We start from the raw sequence: 21080 nt of genomic DNA, 5'->3' as shown, positions 1-21080 counted from the left end.
CAATGTCTTAACCTGACCCTAATCCCATGCAACCCAACTTTAGCCTAAACCCTAGACTCAAGTCAATCCAAAGACTTAAACCCTCATCAAGTCAAAAGCCCAATCCGATCAAGCCCAAACCTAAAGCTCATATCCTTATCTACATCTATACCCATGATTAACACCAATCAAGATCTATGCAACCCGTGATCATTAAGGGGGACACTTATCACTACCACCCTTCACCTCCCAAATTCTTTAAAACAACCCCATCATCATCATCAAAAAGTAAATCAACCCATACCCATGTCATAACCTATCCTCATCACTCCATTAGAAGCAACCCAATCCACACCCATTCTCTTTAATCAACTCACTTAACACACACCCCCACACCCTTAGGACACTTGTCACTATCTCCTCCACCCTCTTAAAATCTAACCACCTAATCCATTACACAAACCGTTCTTTTAACCAAATACCCATATGTTTTAACCCCACTTAATACTCAATCCATGTGGGTTGAAGAATCCAACCCATTTGGGTCAAGAATGAATCATTCCTATCACCTTCCACAAATACCTCTCTCCAACATCAAAATAACAACCTCCTAATGCCTATACCCTATGTTAAGCCTTCAACCCTTTACCTTTGACACTTCTAAACCCAAAAACAACCCAAGAAACCTATAAATACCCCCCATGCTTTTCAAAAAGACTCATGCTCTAAGCCTTAAGGGATTCAAAAAAAATTCTCAACTCCACTCCACTCAATTCTCCTCTTCCTTCACTACCTCCCCTTCTTTAAAAAAATATTCACATAATTCTACTAAGGACTTATGAAGAAGAAGAAGGAAGGAAGAAAAGAAGAAGTCAAGACCTCAAGGTGGGTTAGAGAAAATCCACACTCCCTTCTCCCCCCTTTACCATTTCCCTCTCTTATTTTTCCTTCTCCCACTCTTTTTATTTTTACTTTTAGAAATGTTCTAAGATGTAGTGTTTTCCCTTTCCTACCTTTGGTAGATCGAATTTTGGTTCGATCGAAAGTATAGGGGTTGTAACCATTTTAAAGCAATTGGTAATGAGACCCTTCTCAACCCATGAGAATGAGCCCATAGTCATTAGCCAACACTTTTCAAAATTAGGTTCTTAAGGCATGATTTTGGTGATGATCATCTATTTCAATGAGATGATCTGTAATACCCCGAGTTTTCAACCCGTATATCGAGAGAACCTGATAATGAAACGGTGGAAAAATTTTAAAGGAAAAATTAGATTAAAATACTCGAATATTACTGTGTTCATTTTCAATGAAAATCGATTTTACCATCGAATTTAGAAATATTGAAATATATACTTTAGCCTGTAAGTAAGTTCGAATTCAAGTTCGGAGGAAAAAGTTATAAAATTCTCGAATTTCATGTTGAATGAAGCTCAAAATATTGAGATTTCATTAAAACGAGAATCGAGAAAATTTGATCACATCGTTAGGTCCGTAACAAAAAAATATTCGAAATGGAATACCCATTCATTATTTTTCGAGTCTGAATAGTTAAGTTATCGTCAAAACTAGAAATAATTAAAAAATTAAAAAGATGCCCTCAGCCCTTCTTCTTATTTAAGAAGAAAGTTGACTTTCTTTTAATTATTTTTCTTCTTCTCCAAAGAACTAAACACTAGTCACTCTCAACCCAAGGGTTTCGACCCATTCCCATCAAGTTCTAGCGCAAACGAGACCGAGTTGAACTATGACGAAGAAGATAAAGTTGTTGGCTAAGACGAGAACTACATTCTCACCCTTTTTGTTTGTCATTCTTGTTTGTCTTCCCCATCCTCCATAAAAAACCAGTCGTGTAGTTCGAGTGAACCTCAACATATCCATCAGAAGGCTTCATCGAGTTAGGAGTTAGGAGTTAGGAGTTAGGTTTATCTTTATTATAGTAGAGAAGGAGGGCGTAGTCGTCGAATATTTTGCAAACCCTTGCTCATTTTGCATCCAAGTCAATCTAACATCGACTCTCATGCTATCCAACCTTGATTTGTAGTGTTAGCTCATCACCTTTGGCATCCACGAACTTCGGTAGGGAACTCTCACTTCCTATTGGTAATCGTAGTTTTCAAAATATGCATTTAGGAAATTTTATCGAACATGTGTGGAGTTTATAAATCGTAAAAATCTTTATTTGATTTGCAATCCATATTAGAAATAAATTTTTGATGTATTTTTATCAAAGATACTCGAAAAATTCAAAAAAAATTTAGAACAGAAGAATAGAAGAGAAACTCCAAAAATTGACAATTCGTGTAATTGTTCAATGCTGTCGGCAGGAGCTAGAGGTGCCACCGCCACCTGCCACAGGCCATTCTGACAGTTCCATAGCTGAATCAAGCTTCTGCCACTGACAGCCACCATAAATTTTTTTAATTAAAAATGACTTCTGACTTTTGGGTTGTTTTCTTCACGATTTCTACATGTTTTCCCACCCTCTATTTCATTAAAAATATTTAAGTAAATATCATTTACTTTAAGTTCTTTAATGAAATTAAGGTTTTACCCTCTATTTCGAAACAATGAGAATGGTTTTGAGATCCAAATCTCAAAGGATCAAGATTCAAATTTTGGTTTGAAGAACAAAATGTAAATTTTAATGTTTTCGACAAAATTTCAAAATTTAATATTTTTCGCGTTACTTTGAATTAAGCTATAAAAATTACATGATGTCGAATATCATATTCAAGGCTTTCATTTCAAAAAATCTATTTTTGATTTCAAGAACTTTGAAAAATTGAGTTTCTGATACTTAGTTAAATTTTCACAAGTTTTTTCAATTTTGATAGTTTGACTTCGAATACTTATTGGGATCCCGTTTTAATAAAAATTTGATAGTTTTTTTTTATTGAAGGATTAAAGTAAATTTGAAAGCTTGAAAAAAAAAGATTTGATTTGAAAAGATGAAAAGTGAAGATGTTGAAAGAAGGGGTAAGTGATGAAATGGTAAATGTCAGAATCACACCCGATGGGTGATGTCTACATTTTACATTATACGTTATGTGTAGATTGGTGAAAGGATATCTAGGGATAATGATTGGTTGCATGTTCATTTAAATTCTGTTGGCGTAGAGACTCCAAGTTCTATTATTTATTTTAGGTCGGGTGACCACAATTACATGGTAGGAAACTTGATATCTATTCTCAACATTGTATTGTTAATTTCTCTTTTATTTTCAAATAAAAAATGATATATATATATCTATATAACTCAAGGAAAGACCCGAAGGGCTAGACTTGAACTCCTGCTTTTAGCTTAAAAGTAGCTATTTTGTGAGTTGTTAAATAGTTTGTGAATGCTTGAAGGGATATGACGTCATATCATCAGGAGTGGTGTATTATCCTGAGATGTACGGTAGGGACCACCAAGCTCATACGTGGTATGGGGACGTGTATGAGAATGGAGTCACAACTGGAATCTAGGTCCATTCTTTTCTATCTTTACCAGTGAACTTGTATTGTAAAGGTGACCATATGAATGAAGTTGTATAATTTGGGAATTACATGCACGCTTGATAAACATAGACGAAGATGATTAGTTAGTAATCACTAACAATCTAGTAGTAGTCAAATGTTCTAACACATTGAAAAGAGACCTATTACTTACGGTCACGTCAGACGGTCAGCCTGAATCAGATAAGTAGTTCTACAAGTGTGGTAAATAACCATCAGCTGCAAAATCAAGAACTAATGCTTTATTTTAGAATATCATGTTCCATTTAGGAATGATCTAGTCGTGAAGCCTAACTCTCTAATTTTATTGCTCCACCATTATGTAATATGTATCTGTTGTTCTAATTTGAATTATAAACTAAAAAACATGTTTATTACTTTAATGTTATCAATTATATTTGTATAAGAATGAAAACGTATAGTGAATATTGATGATTGATGTTATGAGGACTTTTAAACTGTTTAATTGCTCATCCCTGACTATATGTACCAGTTAATCGTAGTTTACTTTGTAAAAACTTTACATATTTTGAAATGACTCAGTATGATTACTCGATCACGTTAGGTGAGATTATTTATAGGAATTGCTTGTAGATCTACTGGGTAACCATTGTAACTCACCCTTTCCTTCCTATATTTTTTAGTTTTAGAATTTACAATTATTAAGACAGGCACAAAGTTGGCAAGTGAGGAGTATCTGGTTGGTCAGATCGATAACCAGAGTCTATTGAATGGTGAGCACTAGGGCTACACCTTTTAATGGGGTAAGTTTTGTCCAAGATGTATGTAGCTACGTGGATTTCATCATTACGACGATCACATCTACTAAAATTTGGAGTTGCCACCATTCAAGTTATAAGTGGGTGTGAATGGTTACCCGATGTACATTTTTCAGAAAATTGCTATTTTTGGCATTTTGGTGACTCACGATGGATAAGGGATAATCAACCTTGAGATTCGGGTAAGTGGCTCGGTTGGAGAAAAGGGAAGGTGTTAGGCACCCTTTTCTCCCTGTTAAGTGGCGATAACCTCAAATAATTTGGTCATTTTGGTTTTAAAGAACATCGATAAATAAAGTGTCACGTGCAAGTGTTTGTACCCTCGATAGGGATTTATTTTTGGCTTGATCATAGGGTCATTTCATTGATGGAAATGACCCTTATGCACCTTTAGCCTTGGGGTCCACTCATTAAAAAAAATAAAAAGAAAAGAAAAGAGAAGAAGGGGATGTTAGAAGAGGGAGGAGGAGAGGATAGAGAGAGAGGGGGGAGTGTACTTCGAACCCACCTTGAACCCTCAAGGTCCTCATTTCTTTTCCTTTTCTTCCTTCTTCTTCTATGCTTCTTGACTTCTCTTGAGTTCTTAGTGGCTATAAGAGAGTTGTATATTTTTCTTAAGGTTGTAGTGAGAGTAGGAGAGTAGATGAGAGATGAGTTGAGATTATATATATATATTTTAGTAAGACTTGGTAATACTTGGTAATAATTGGTAACCATTTTTGGGAGGATGAGAGGGGTATTTATAGGAGTTGGGAGGAGGTTTGTGGGTATGATGGGGTTAAATTTTGAAAAGGATGATAATGACATGGGTTTTAGAGGTGGAAGGTTTGAAATTTGAAATACAAGTGAGGGTATTTGTGTAAAAGATGAAAGTGGATTATGTTTTAACCCAAATGGTTTGGATTTACCCAAATCCATTTAGGTAGAGTGTTTGGTGGGGTGAGATGAGTGATGGTTGATGGGAGAATGGGGATGTAAGGTATTAGGTGTTTGATTGAGTGTTGGGTTGATGGAAGAGGTAAGGTGTTTAGATTTAGGAGGATGGATTGTGTAAGAGGTGGGTATATTGATTTTTGAGAGGAGAAAGGGGATGATGCCATGTGGTAATCATGATGAAAGGATGAGGTGATGAGATTGGTTGATTGGTTGATGGGGGTTGTTTAATTAGAGAGAGAAGTATGGGTTAGTTAGTTGATGATGAGAGAAGTATGGGTTGAGGTGATTTTATTGGAGTGTTTTAAGGAAGATGGTGGGTAGAGATATGGGTGGTGATGTGGGTGGTTGATGATATTAGATAATAGTGATGGATTAGGGTATGGGTTGAGGTGTGGGTGGTTAATGATGTTAGAGGATGGGGATAGGTTAGGTTAGGGTAGGGTATGGGTTGAGGTGATTTTGGAGGGAAGTGATGTGTTAGATGAGTTGTTTAGAGAATGGTGATGTGGATGGGTGATGAGATGAGGGAGGTGAAGGGTGGTGATGACATGTGTCATCTTTGATGTAGGGAGGGTGATTGATTGATGTGGGTGATGGATAATGGGTTAAGGTTATGGGTTGGATAATGAGTTGTATATGGGTGGGATTTTGTGGGCCTTGAGGTGTATTGGGCTTGGGTTTAGGAGGATTGTGGGTTGTTTTGGATTGGGTAAGGTTTATCTTAGATTGGATTTTGAGAAGGGAGGTTGTTTTTAGGGCTTAGAAGGTATGAGATTAATTTTGGGTTAAGGGTAAAATAGGAAATGAATTTAGGAAAGAGTTGAGGTCTTGTGGGCCTTAGGTGGGTTTAAGGTATTTGCGAATTTCGAGGCGGAGTGGTGGGTGATAGATGAAGGGTAGGGCTCCCAAGTCTCATCTTTTTAATTTTTTAATTTTTTTGTATTTTCCTTGAAGTTATTGATTTGGTTAAAAATGCCATGTGTTTGGCAATTTGGGCCCGTTAGAGAATTTATCGATTTTTGTGGATATAAGTGTGGAGCGGCGAAGGTTGGGATGACATGGGATGAGTTCGGTCCCTTTGATGGATCCTTTAGACCATTGGTGGTCTTAGGGGCATCGATTTAATCGAAATTGTCACTTTTTAATGTTTTGGGCCTTAGAGGTCCGTTGGCCTATTTTGTCGAAAATCGATGTTTTGAGTGAAGCTGGGTAGAAGGGAGATAGCCGAATCCTTTTGGTGGACCTACTAACCCATTGAGAGGTGTTAGAGGCTTGGATTTTGACAAAAAATGTCAGATTTTAATGCTTCGGACCTTTAAGACCCGTTGGCCAAATTTATCGGAAAAACATTATTTTGGGGCCCTTTCGAGTGAGGACCCGTTCAAATTGGTGTGTCTACAATGTATATAGATTTTGGGGTTGAGTGTTAGGCTCATGTTAGAGTGAGAGTATTTTTGTAATCCTGTATATTGTTGAACTTTTGCACTCTGATTTACTTGCGTGTTAAATATATTTAGTCTTCCGTTGTTATTTCGTGTTTGCATTTCAATATATAGGATTTATTGGTTATTGGCTTATGATCAGGTTTTCGAGTTCTGTAGAACGCTAATATAAGTAAAGGGAATTATGTCAAAATTTCGAGGTGCCTCATAGTACCTTAAGATTTGGCTTTGGGATTCATGTTAGCGTTTGGTGGGGCGCTACATAATCCTTATGATCCGAGCCGAAAGCAAACCCCTTAGTGTAAGGGTACAAGTTGACGATTATTTGACCCTTTCTTTTTTATTTCATTTTTATTTAAAAATGACCATATTTTTTGAGGTTATCATCATTTGATGGAGAAAGAGGGGTGCTTAATACCTTCACATCTCTTTAGCCAAATCCTTATCTAGATTTTAAGTGGATCAGTGTCCTAATCCGTACGAAAGTCACCATGATGCCAAAATAACCACTTTTTCAAAAAAAAAAATTATTTTTTGGGTGACCATTCATACTTTTTCTAAAAAGGAATGGTGACGAGTCCAAATCCATGTAGTAGTGATCTTGGGATTCGAAAATCACGTATCTATGGAGTTTATCCGTGAATTTCATTAGATTTGATTAAAAAATTGATTTTTACCAATAAAATGATCTTTTAATTAATAAATTTAATTATCTTTTTGTCATATTTAAGATTTGAGCTTTTCGAGAAATAAACTTTATTTTGAAATTTGGAGAATTTTTGAAATGTGAAACGGAGCTAATCACCTTGTCGTATTGTAAGGTTGGATCATGAATCCTCTTTCTTGCGGTGGGGACGAGATCAATAAAAAACTCATCACTATTCCCTAAACATATTAAATCTGAGGAACATCTTGAATAAATATGTTTTTCAATTATTCTAGATCTAAAAATATGATAATCTAATATCCAAGCTTTTAGCGGGGGAGACAATGTCTCGAAGGGCTCATCTACAGCCTATATGATTTTCTATTGTATGCTCAAAGAGTATTTGAAGCATTGATGGTATGATGAAGTTGCTCTGCCATGACAGTAAATCTAGAGTTTGCCCAATAGAACGTGTTAAGAGGTAGTATCATTTATCACGCAAAAGTTATGAATAGAATCCAACTCTTCACTGATGATTCTAAGTAACCTTGTCGCCATGGTGTGTTATTAAAATTTTCCCACTCCTTGAATGATTAGAGCATTCTTGATACGAATCTTATTATTTCGCCAATACTTCAAAGTATAGATAGGGGTAATATGTTTATTGAACTCCCCGTGTTAATTAAAGCTCGTTTGACCAGAATGTCACCGACTCGTACTTGGATGTGTAAGGGTTGGTTATGAGGAAAATTTATTGTTAAGTCATCTTTAGAAAAGTATATCAAACTTTTTTGTCTTTCCAACTATTTGTATTGAACACCTTTTCTATATTTCTTTCTGTTACCATCTCTTTTATTTTCTCTTTCACCTTAACAAGCAAAGTTTTTCTTCCCATGTCTTTGATGGATGTAAGACTTTTTCAAAAAAAAAAAAAAAAAGAATTTGTACTTTATTACTTCGAAGTAAGGCTTTAGCCAAAGCTATTTCAAGTGCTAAACGTGTCTCAAGAGAAAAATTTTAGATGTCAAAGACAAATACTACCGTAGGGATCTTCTTTAAATGTGCTACTACATCATAAATATATTTTTATGTAGTAATCCGAGTATTTTCCTCCGTAAGCTTGTGTTTCATTTTACTGAAGTGGGCCACTTGTTTGATTATCCATTCACTGCCAATCCCTGTTGGTATCATTTTTTCTTGTACATCTATCACATTTTCTTTTACTAAAACATTTTCAACAACTTTCTTCCTTATTTCTTTCTTGTTTTCCTCTTTCTTATTTTCTTCAAACTTGTTTTCTCTTTTTTTCACATCTCCACTATCATTGCATCTACACCTATCTAGTTCTCTTCATTGCTATCTTCCGTCTCCATTATTGTAGAAATGTGGTGGGCCTCCATTAAATTTTCTCTCTTATCTCATCAACTATTTCTAAAATATTTTCTTCTTGAAAGTACCCAAGTCTATATAAGTTATATATTTCCAAATTTTTTATATTAGGTTTTGTTACATTTAATGGACTTCCCATGCTAGACCCAAGTTGTATATGTAAATCCATCTCATTTATAACAAAATTACACTAATAGGTCAACCACTTCGATAATACATTTTTTACATGGGCATTTAATCAATTTTGGATTCTCTATCTCTATGTTTGCCTTAGAAATTTTTACAAACTTTATAACTCTTTCTTAATATTTTGTCGTAATTCTATAAATGACAAGCCATAATCATTAAATCAACCATGGGAAAAATATACAATTTGTATAATTAGTTACAAAATGCCATTTAAAACCTATTAGATGCACCAAACTTTTATCCATTATTGTGACACCACTTGCAAATTTCAAGCCTAATAGGATCAAGTAAAACATTCTTGGTAAAAATGAGACATAATGATAGAGAAAAGGAAATCTGCAAATGGTTACTAAATTGTAAAAAGTCGAAGAAACAATATATGGAAAAACGAAACCGTCATTCTTAGAGAAATGAAAAATAGGCGACAAGTAAAGAGATTTAATTTGAATGACTCGGGTCATTCTTTTAATTCCTTCAGTAGTTTCAAATTGATGTTTCCTAATATTCTATAGAAACTGATTAAGAAAATAAAAAATAATAAAATAGTGCAAGAACAATGCTATCATAATTCCTTGAATTAAATATGTTATGATATATGACAAGGATAACTATAGAAACTGCAAAGCATAACAAATATTTACATGAAGGTGTCAAACACTTTAATTGAAATAGTGATTGTTACCATTGACAACCTTCTTGAAATAATCTCCTATACAAATAAAAGCAATACTATCTTTTTTACATCTTATGCAATATAAAATCTAAATGGAACAAACTCATACATAAAGGTATTCTATTAAGGAGAACACCAATTTTTGAAACTCAAGAAAGAAATCAACATCAACGGGCTTGCCCAATCTTGAAGAGATTATCAAATCCGCTTAATTTAATTTTCTTCACTCTCCCAAATCATAACCTCCATCAAATCTCAACTTCGTTATTTTGCACAAATTTCCCCATTACTTATTTCTTCCTTTTTCATCAAGAATATATTTCAGTTTGTTAGAATATTTTTTTATATTGAGAAATTTTGAGATAAGCAAAAATAAAGTTAGAAAATAAAATTCTTATGTACAATGTAGCCCTTGAAGTGAAAATTATTAGAAACAAGTCCTTATTGAAAATTTTGGATCCAAAGCCCTCGTCGCTTGAAAATTGAACATACCCAATGTGGTTCAAGAGATTTTTAAAATTGATTGCTTCTTTACTTACATCCAAGTAATAATAAATAATAATATAAATAATTTTTTTGGAAAATGAACAATAGTTGGATACCTATAGAGAAGTTTCAAGCCGTTTAATAAGAGTTAAAAGCATTGTCTTCTTTCTAAAGCTTGGAGTAATAGAGTCAACCTACAAAACAATACCACACATCAGCATCTAACGCCTTTTACCTAATGAAAATTTACATCAATGTCTTCTTTTTCTCCTACTTGAGAAATCATTGATATTGTAAATCGATAATCACTAATTAGACCCATTAACAAATCAAACCGCAAAAGAGAATGAACTTGTATAAAAAAGAGTTTAAAAATAAAAAAAAATAGTCCTTAACACATCTAGGGGGTCTGAAATTTCTCTTTTTTAGGGTTACTAGGAAACCAAATCAGAGAAATGTCTTAGAATCGAGAAAAGAATCAAGAATCTTTAGAAAAAAATTTGATCAATAGGAATCCTTCGAAATTACTTACTCTGAAAACCAATCTCTCTCCTAGTGTTGAAATTCAATCTCTCTTCTTTAACGAGAATAAGTGAGAATATACGTGAATTGACGAAATTCCACAATCAATAGACAAAATTAGGGTAAAACAGAGAGAGAGAGAGAGAGAGAGAGAGAGAGAGAGAGAGAGAGAGAGAGAGAGAATGAACATAGTTTCACACGAGTAGATTTAGAAGTTCCTTATTTTTTTTATCACAACTTGTATGTTTGCCTTTTTATCGAGTTTGAATTTACAACATTTTATTCATTGAATGTTATATCATTTATTGTATTTTAATAACTACAAATCTTTAAAAGTATTTTACAAATAAAACCATTGTAAAATATAAATATATAAAATCTATAGCATTTTAAAGGTGAAAAAGCTATAAATCCTAAATAATTATAACGTTTCATGTTGAATGTCTTAAAGTACTACAAAAAATTATTTTTGTTGTAATGATTTTGTATGAGTTTCTTGGCATAATTTTTTACTTTGAGTAATCTCTAATCATTACAAGATAAACATACCCACCAGTTATAATTTGAAAACTAATTTTTTTTATATTATAGATAGCATTAATTTTGATTAATGTGATTTTTATCATAGCACTAACTCTTTCAAGAAAACCCTAGACTTTTTTATCCAAAATTCCATTGATTTTTTTTTCTTTTTCAAAATTTCTACTTTAGTTTCTTCCCAAAATCAATCATCTTCAAGCTCTTCAACCTCCGTGAAAAACTAATTCAATCTATTCAACTACATCTTCAATCCATAGTTTTTTACCTTTTCTTACCCATGGTAAGAAGTTCCAAATTTTTCTTTCTAAAATCTCATTGTTTTATAATTCCACTTAATCCCACCTTACCTTAAAGTTTGAACTCTGAAGGTGAAGTAAAAAAGAATCATAAGACTGAAAATTAAGTGTTAAAATTTTTCCATGAAAAGGTTGAAGATAACTAGTTTTGAGAAGGAAAATCAAGAGCTTTTGGCTAGAGGTTGAAGATGAGGGCATTTGAAATTCTGACTTAAAATTTGTAACTATAACCAAGGAAACAAAGTAGCATAGATATAACCTGGAGTTTCAAACAAGAACATTAGATAATAAAGTGATTCCAAGGCAATGTTTAATAGCAATTTTTTGCAAATAACTAATCCATCAAATAAATGTAGAAGGCTAGAACAAAAGACGTCGTGTGAATTTTTTTTTTTAATTCTCTACGAAAGTAGTTAGTTAATTATGTGAAGTTTTTGAAAAAAAAAAACTAAATTGTGAAAGAAATAATTAATCAAAAATTAGATTTCTCCATGCTTATGTTTGAGATTGTAGAACGAGCTTTCTAAAGTTTGCACACAAACAAACATGTAGTGCAAGGTTCTCAAGATGCTCTAATGAAAGACTGGAAAATAGGGAATAATAAAAGTCTCAACTGATGATCATTTGGTTGAGGAAATCAGCTTGTTTTGGAAAATAGTCCACTAACTCATCATTGGTAACTCGGACATAATCGTCACACTTCTTGACCTGGTACTTGCTGGTACTAATTACTTGAGACTTGAAAAAGAATTGGTAACGAATACAACAAGTTGAAAAATAAAAATATTTGCTAAGATACATACTAAAGATCGTATGAGCCTACCATGACATAATCATGAATTAACAAGAAAACATGAACTTTTGTAACATTGCAAAGCAAAAAAAAAAAAATGTTGTTGGTAGCACTTACAAAGGAAGATTTACACAAAAGATACCTTAATAGGTTGAAGTCCAAACACATCTTTTGTTCACTGTATAACCACTAAAATTTTCCCTAGCACGGGCATCCTATTTAGGGTTAAGGGGATAGTAGAGGAAAGATAGTAAAGGTATTCTTGGAAATAGAGAAAAGAGGAAAGAGATAAAGTTAAAAACTGCCCTCGAGATTCATAGAAAGAATTAACCACTCTTCATATGGGGGACAAAGGGAGTGGGGTCTACTATTGTGGCTTATTATAAATTTGAACAAAGGGAACATTCCCAACAAGGTATGTATGGGAAAGGTTTCAAATAATAATTTGGCCGACTTTACACATTACAAATCAAGGATTTAAGACTGCTTTTCAAGAAGCTACAAACTGAGAAAAAACTAGAAATAAACAAAATAAATGATGAGTATTACATTATATATTACCACTTCGTTTTCAAAAAACTTTTTAAGAAAATGCCAAATAGGTTTTTTCTTGTAGGTGATTCAAATGCGTTACCATATAGGAGGTGTTAAAGTCATCTATCAAGTACTTTTTGCAATGACCTTCAAAAATTAAGTAATAAATCATTTAAGGAATCTTTACAATTGTCACTTGAAGAAAATTACACTTTAATTTTTCTAAGAGGGGTAAATGAAAAGTTCCATAGTACAAATCATACAGTGTTCCTTTTGTACAAATGCAAGCCTAATTTATTGAACTCCACTAGCACTATGAATATCTAATATTATCGATTACGTTTTAACATAAACTACAATTTCCCTATGTTTACATATAATTAAGCTAACCAATCTTAGTATTAGACTAGTATTTAAGAAGAAATTTTTAAACAGTTGTAAAACATAAAAAGGAAAGAAAAAAAAAAGTGGTAGCAATAAAAAGATGGCCTAGGTGTCAAAAAATGCAAAAAAGAAACTAAAACTCTAAACTTGTGTGCTTTCTATCTATCTAGAAGACCATCATAATCCACAACATCTAATCCCAATTATTTGGGTCGGTGTCATTAAGCCTATTATGCCATTTGGGCCAGCAACCATATCGACAATCAACATATGTTCTTTCAAATGATTTGTTGGTACCTCCAATGCTATTTTTGTCTTCTAGCCCTTTTAGAATCTTCGATTTGTACCAAATTCCTCCTCCTCATTGATTCTATTTTCTGCTTCTTTACACATGCTAATATCATTTCAAACCACTCTATTTTATTTTATCTCCAAATAAAGCAATTCCTAATTTCTAGAATATACCCATTGTGAAACAACGAAGCAAAAAAAGAAAAAGAAAAAAATAACAGTAATCACAAACAACACATATCAGATTAAGAATATTCATTATTTTCTTTCCTTGATTTTATAGTGTGGCACCCCGCCAAATGCTAACACAAAACCCCATGTCAAAACTCGAGGTACTAGGTGGCACCTCGAAATTTCGGCATGGTCTCCTCTGTTTATGTTAACATTCCAAGGCGTTTAACCTGCACCTGATAAACGACATACAATCCTGCATATAAACAAATAATATATAGTACTAGCGGAAGCCTATATACATCTAATAATGTACAAAAATCAGAGTACGGAAGAAGAAGTTTATATACACAATTATACATGAATTTCTCATTCTAACAAAATTCCTCACGCTCAAAATAGGATCCACAAAACTACCTAGAGGAACTGACACCATTAGGGGTAATAACCCCTATACTCACCAGGTAATGGACTTTGGTCGTCTATCTGACCCACCAGATGGTCCTCACTCACTGGTTCTATGCCCGCCTCGCCAACTGCAGGCTCTGAAGCTTAAAAAAATAGGAAGGAATGGGTGAGTAACAATGGTTACCCAGTAAGGAAACAAACAATTTCTGCAAATAACCTATCCTAACATGAACAAATAAGTATATTAAATCATTTTAACAATATAAAATTTTACAGAATAAACTACGATTAACTAGTACATATAGCTAGGGATGAGCAACTAAACATTTTAAAACTCACATTACATCGATCATCATTACTCACTATAACATTCTCTTTTTATACAAATCTAATTGATCAAATAGAAACATTAAACATTAATTTCATTTTATATATCAAAATAAGCAACAGGTACATAATACACAATGGTGGAGTACTAGAATTAGAGAGTTGGGATTCACGACTGGATCGCTCCCAGTCGGGACATGATGTTACAATTTTTCTCTGGTTTTTAGTTCCTGATTTTGTGGTCGGTCGCTGCATTTACCACGTTTGGTTGACCATTTATCCGGCTCAGGCTGGCCGTTTGACATGACCGTAAGCAATGGGTCTCTTTTCGATGTGTCAGAACGTTCGACTATTATAAATTGTTAGTGATCACTGACTAATCATCTTCGTCTATGCCTATCAGGCGTGCATGTGATTCCTAAATATACAAACCATTCGTATACGACCACCTTTACATTACAAGTTCACTGGTAAAGATAGAGAGGAATAACCCGGATTCCAGTTGTGACTCCACTCTCATACGCGTCCTATACCACGTATGAGCTTGGTGGTCCCTACCGTACATCCCAGGATAGTACACCACTCCGGATGATATGACGTACTATCTCTTCAGGCATTCACAGACTCTTTAACAGCTCACAAAATAGTTACATATATATATTACTTTCATTTGAAAACAAAAAAGAAATTAACAATACAAGGTTGAGAATGGATATCCAGTTTCCTACCATGCAAGTGTGGCTACCCGGCCTAAAAGAAATAACATAACTGAAAGTAAAATAGCACATCGTGCTAACAGAAATTTAAATAAACATGTAACCAACAATATTATCCCTGGATATCTGTTCACCAACCTATACACAACACAACAACGTAAAATGCAGACATCACTCCTCGGGTGTGACTCTGACATTTTACTGTTTCATACCCTTTTTTCCTTTTTTTGATTTTTACAATTTTCAATCTCTTCAATAAAATATCTATTTTCTGATATTCATCAACTCAATATGAGTTCATTGAATATTAAATTACATTTTCCAACTATAGAATTTACTTCTATCAATAATATTGAAAAAGAATATAAATTTTATATCAAAATGGGGTCCGAGCAAGGCACAAGACCCAATTTATGGAAATAACCCGTTAAAATCCTCTACCCACGTATAATTTGTTAAAAATAAAATTAAACATATCAAACATGCAATTTCTGGCGTGAATTTTTGAAATAACAAAAGAATTCTATATTTTGGAAATATATCCAAAACTTTTTCGATAAAATCCTAAATGCAATTTTCACAATCTACGATTACTAATAAAAATTGAGAGTTCCTTACTATGTCCAGGCAAAAGGATCGAAGCGTGTGCACGAAAATCGAGGTGATTGGTGCGAAAATCGAGACGGATCAATTTTCATTTTTGACGATAATTCGACTTTCTGGTCTTCAAAAATGGCAAGTAAATAGTCCATGTTCAATAATTTTTTGTTACGAATCCAATGGTGTAATCGAATCTTAAAAATTCTTGCTCTAGTAAAAGATCACTATTTTAACCTGATCCGACTTGGTAATTGAAGATTTGCAACTTTTCTGTTAGGACTCGCACTTGAGCGTACTTACAGGTTAAACTATGTTTTTCGATCATTTTGAATCTAATGGTAAGGTTAGATTCCATTAAAAATGACCAAAAATATCCTAAAATTTTACCTCTACGTCCCACTTTCAAGATTGTCTTAAAATTACAATATTTATTTTTCATTGAGATACGAATTGAAAATTTGGGATTTTACATATAGCCCTAGAGATCTCTATTTATAAAACCAAGAGTTGCTAAACACATCTATCCCCACCCCCCCCCAAAAAAAAAAAACAAAAAAACAAAACAAAACAAAACAAAAAAAGAAAAAAAAACCCTCACGAAAATATTACAACATTGCCTTTTTAGTAAACTTAAAAGGCTTGGTCCAGGAATTATGCACCCCTGCAACTCGACTTACCGCCAGTAGAATACAAGACATGTACACAACACCCATTTCCAATTATCATTCCTAGTATTACCATTGACACATTTCAATATCCTTAGCGCATCTATGCTTATTCTATGAATATATCAACAAATAATGAAATTAGTAATTACCATGTTGGATATGGCACAAAATGCAAGTTGTGGAACATTAAATGTTACTTGATAACAAGATGCACAAATTTAGCCCTAGATGAAATGACCTTCACTCATTTTTTTATCAATCAATAAAAATCTTGTGAGTCAGACTTTAGTTCAGACAACATAACATCATTAAAGCTTTCCAAATATTTTGGGAAGGTTAACTATTGACTCACCAAATGCAGCAAAACCTAGTATTGAAATTCCCTATATATAGGCAAGTAACAAGTTAATAACAATCTCATGGATTGTTTAAAGTACTATATGAGTAACAGTTGGGCCTCAATGACTTAAGCCTCCAGTCTTACCCAATCAATTCTTGAGCCTTGAGGCACAAGCAAGGCTTTCTAATGATTTGATCTTAGTCTACTCTATTAGATTATTAACGACTAATGACTCAAAATTATTAAACTTCAATGTCTTCGATAAAAATTTACCTTCACCTTCAATCATTAGATTCTATCAAAATCAATCTTTAAACCTAAAGAATAAGATACAATTCTTGAAGAAGTAGAAGAACATGTCATTTTGGCTAAAAAAATTAAGGGTATTCTACAAGGGGTGGAAGGCCATGGATCGAAGATGAGCTAGCATAGATTACACATGATTTACCCTAGGCCTAAGGGTTCAAGAGTTTGAAGATTACATATTTTGGAGAGCTGCTATTGGCCACTGCAACTTTTAATTATTACACCCCAAGTTAAAAATAAGCCAATGATTAGAATAAGTAAAAGTTCGGGTGCCAATAGACCCTCTTTCTCTTTCTCTCTCTTTATTTGTTTGAATGGTGTGTTTAAATCATTAATTAGGGTGATAAATAATTTAAGAAATTAAGGTGTAGTAAGTAAAAGTTGGGGTACCAATAAAAGCTATCATTTTTTTAGGAGGGGTTTTGTTGACATGTTCCTTAAGAGCACACATTAACCTACACCCTTTGAAGTAAGCAATTGAGGGTGTTTTTGGTAAAAGAAAGTCCTTTTCAGGGTATTTTTTGTACGATTATCAATTTTCATAGTGTATTTAATGCAACTTAAGAGACAATATGAAATAATGAAGAAAATAAAATTAATAATATCCCCTATTGTAAATATATATGTTAGTTCTATGCTCGCGCAGTAAAGAATACAAACACGATTTGTTCTTGATTTTTTTTCACGGGAACTTATGCCTTGAGGACAAAATAATTAAAAGAGCTCACATGAAAGTTGAAACCTCTGCCTATTCTATGAAACATGAGATCTTTAACTTGACTAACTAAAATCTATCTCAAACATGAATTCATATTCAAATATGCTAATAGTAGGATTTCAAAGTAATGGATTTAATGAATAGAACCCTAATACTCTTGAGAACATTCCAACAATAAAAAATACAAAATCTAATTGGTGTGCTATGATAAAACCCTAACTTCATCTTCTTCTTCTTCTTCAAGAAAATGAAATTGGATGAAGATGGACTTGGATTTTCTTTTAATCCAATGGGGTGAAATATTTCCATCAAACGGTTGAGATTTAATTTGATTTTTTATTTTTTTTGACTAAAATAATGGCATTTTGATAATTTAAATACTACAAGGTTAGTTTAAGTATTCAGACCATAGACTGTCAATAAAATAGATGTTGGAAACAATTTGACCGAGTCAACAAAAGTCCTGAGGGTAAATGACATCTTGCATTTTACAAGGGGTATAATTTCTCCTATTTTGTAAGGAGTACTAAAATACAAAAGCCCACGATTGAAAATAGTACAACTCACAACAAGCTCTCATTCTTCTCAAAGATCAGTTGATTCCTCTCTTTTTAAATAACCAATAAATCTTTAGTAACTTGTCCAACACTGTAGTCCAAAAAATTGAAACAATTGATAGATTTAACGTAAGAAAATGTACAAATTGCATTACGTTATCTTTAAAAAGTTTGTACAAAAGTGCAATGATACAAAATGTATGCTAATCAGGCACAACTAGATTCATATCTTTGTATTAATAAGATGATTTACAATCTGGTCTTGTAAAGTAATCATGTATGCTTGTTCAAATTGCCCAAATAGTTCATATACATTGGTTGATTATCTTCACCAGTACTTATTTCCAAATGACTATCTTTATTATCATATTTATCGAATAATATATCTGTGTATTGTCGTGCTTGCAATCACTATGTTCCTCTAGGTTGGAAAATGATATAGTGTTATCCTTTTAAAATGTACATGATTGAATATCCCTTCCATACCCCTAGCTCAACCACGATGGAAATCAAGAAATCAATGTTGTACATTACGATATGGTATCATGAATACTCGTGTGTGCGTGTAGGCAACATCAATGAAATCATATTTATCTACATCAAATTGAAGACAACATTAAATTCATCTTATTATATGTAAAGAATACATTTTATATTAATTGAAAATGATAATAATAATAATAATAATAATTGTAGTAGTAATGAGCGAAGGTATTGGAAATCGATTTGCAATGTCACGAATGATCTCCATTAAGACCCTTGAATTGTGTGCCACTCATTCCCATTTAATTTAGATGTATCTAATGAAATGCATACATAGACGAGTGTTCCATTTAGACGTATCTAATGAAATTATATCAAAGTTATAAATGACAATGAAAATTTGAAAGCATTTTGACCTCTTTTTTCCTTTATAAGGAATTTATTTATCGAATGAAATGCATACATAGACGAGTATTCCATTTATCTCACCAATAGCCCCTTTGACAATTAATTAGAAAGCTAACATTAGTTTTTAATTATATAGTTATATTAATATGTCTATCATAATTTAATAAAAGGTTTACCTTGAATATTTTTCTGAAATGTTTGTGATTTTGGATTTCTTCCATGGGTTGTTCAAGGAATGGAAGGATAAATATTTATTTGAAAAATTATAACACAACCAAACCCCCTGTACTCTTTTTATGCTGTCATCTTTGTAATGAAGCCCTCATCTCTTTCATCTATGCAACTATGAATCTCATTTTTCTTTCAATTTTCACAATCATTGATCCCTTTCCTCTATCAAACCCTAACCATCTTTTCTCATCTATCTCTCTCTTTGATTTTTCAAACCCACACCCCCCTAAGTCGTTCATGCTTTAACTCATCTTTCAAATTTTTACATGTTGGGTCATACTAGCAGAAAAACTCTTCAATCATCAGCAACATACCAACCAAGTTTATCTTTCTCTCTATAGGTATAATCAACCAACATTAGTGAGTTCCCATGAGGTTTAAGCCTAAACACTGATTTTGTATGGTTCTAATGTAATACCTTGAGTTTTTATTTTTATCTTGAGGAAAAATGAATAGTAAAATTTTGAGAAAATTCTAAAAGTGGGATTTAGGGTAAAATTTTAGGAATTTATTCCGATCATTTTTAATGAAATTTGACCTTACCATTGGATTCAAAATTGTCGAAAAACATACTTTAACCTGTAAGCACACTCAAATGTGAGTCCGAACAGAAAAGTTAGAAAATTCATGATTTTCGAGTTGAATTAGGCTAAAAAATGAAAATTTCCTATAGTAAGATTTTTTAAAATTCGATCACACTATTGGGTCCACAATAAAAAATTATAGAAAATAGAGTATTTACTCATTATTATTAAATCCTAGAAAGTTTTATTATCGTAAAAAATGGAAATAACATCAAGTTTAGAATCCCACCGGATCGAAAAAGTGAATTTTTGTTAGACAGAATTTGTGGAATTTGATCATGCCATTAGATCTGGATGAAAATTATATAAAATACAGTATTCACTCATCACTTTTGAAATCCAAACCGTCGAGTTATTGTCAAATGGAAAAACATGTAAAATATTGATTTCGTCTCGTAACTTATATAAATATTTTTTTTAATGAAATTCACTATTCATTTTCTTCTTGACCAACCAAAAATCAGTAGCATATGTTTGGATTTTAAACGTTGGTTTTCAATGACTTATTGCTATCGATACATTGCAAACGGGATGTCGTTGACGTCCGACGAAGAAGAGAAAAATGTCCGTAACATCGAACTTGACAAATCCCATATATTTTCTTTTATTTTTCTTCTCCTTTTCATCGAAAAATAGTTAGAAATATAATAGGGGTTTTGACCCTTCGACCTTAGATTTCATCTACTTCTAGTCCAAATCATTTTTCGCCACAAAAGGAAGAAAAGATGAGGACATCGAGATCTTCGAAATCACCAAGTTTGATTAAAAAATTAGCCACCTCGATGTCAGATCTATCTAGATTTTCTTGCTCGAGCTTCAAATTCTATCACATAGAGATTGGTAGGAACTTTCAATTTTTATTGGTAACCGTAGATTGTGAAAATTGTATTTAGGGATTTAACAAAAATTTGTGATGTACATTAAAAATGTATATTCATTTTCATTATTTCAAATTCATGTCAAATCTTTATGTTTGATAGATTTAATCGTGTCTTATAATAAATTATACGCGAGTAGGACATTTCACCAGGCTAGTTCCACTAGTAGGGTCCTATGCACTACTCGGACCCCGTTTAAATGTAAGTTTTGTAATTTTTTAATATTATTAATAAAAGTAAATTTTAAAATTTAACTTTTTTTTAAATATTCAATGAACTCATATTAAGTTTATGAATGTAACACC

This window comes from Akebia trifoliata, chromosome 9 (genome assembly GCF_017979445.1).
Source record: "Akebia trifoliata isolate Shusen 1 chromosome 9, ASM1797944v1, whole genome shotgun sequence".
NCBI lineage: Eukaryota > Viridiplantae > Streptophyta > Magnoliopsida > Ranunculales > Lardizabalaceae > Akebia > Akebia trifoliata.
Note: the sequence above shows the minus strand (reverse complement) of the source record.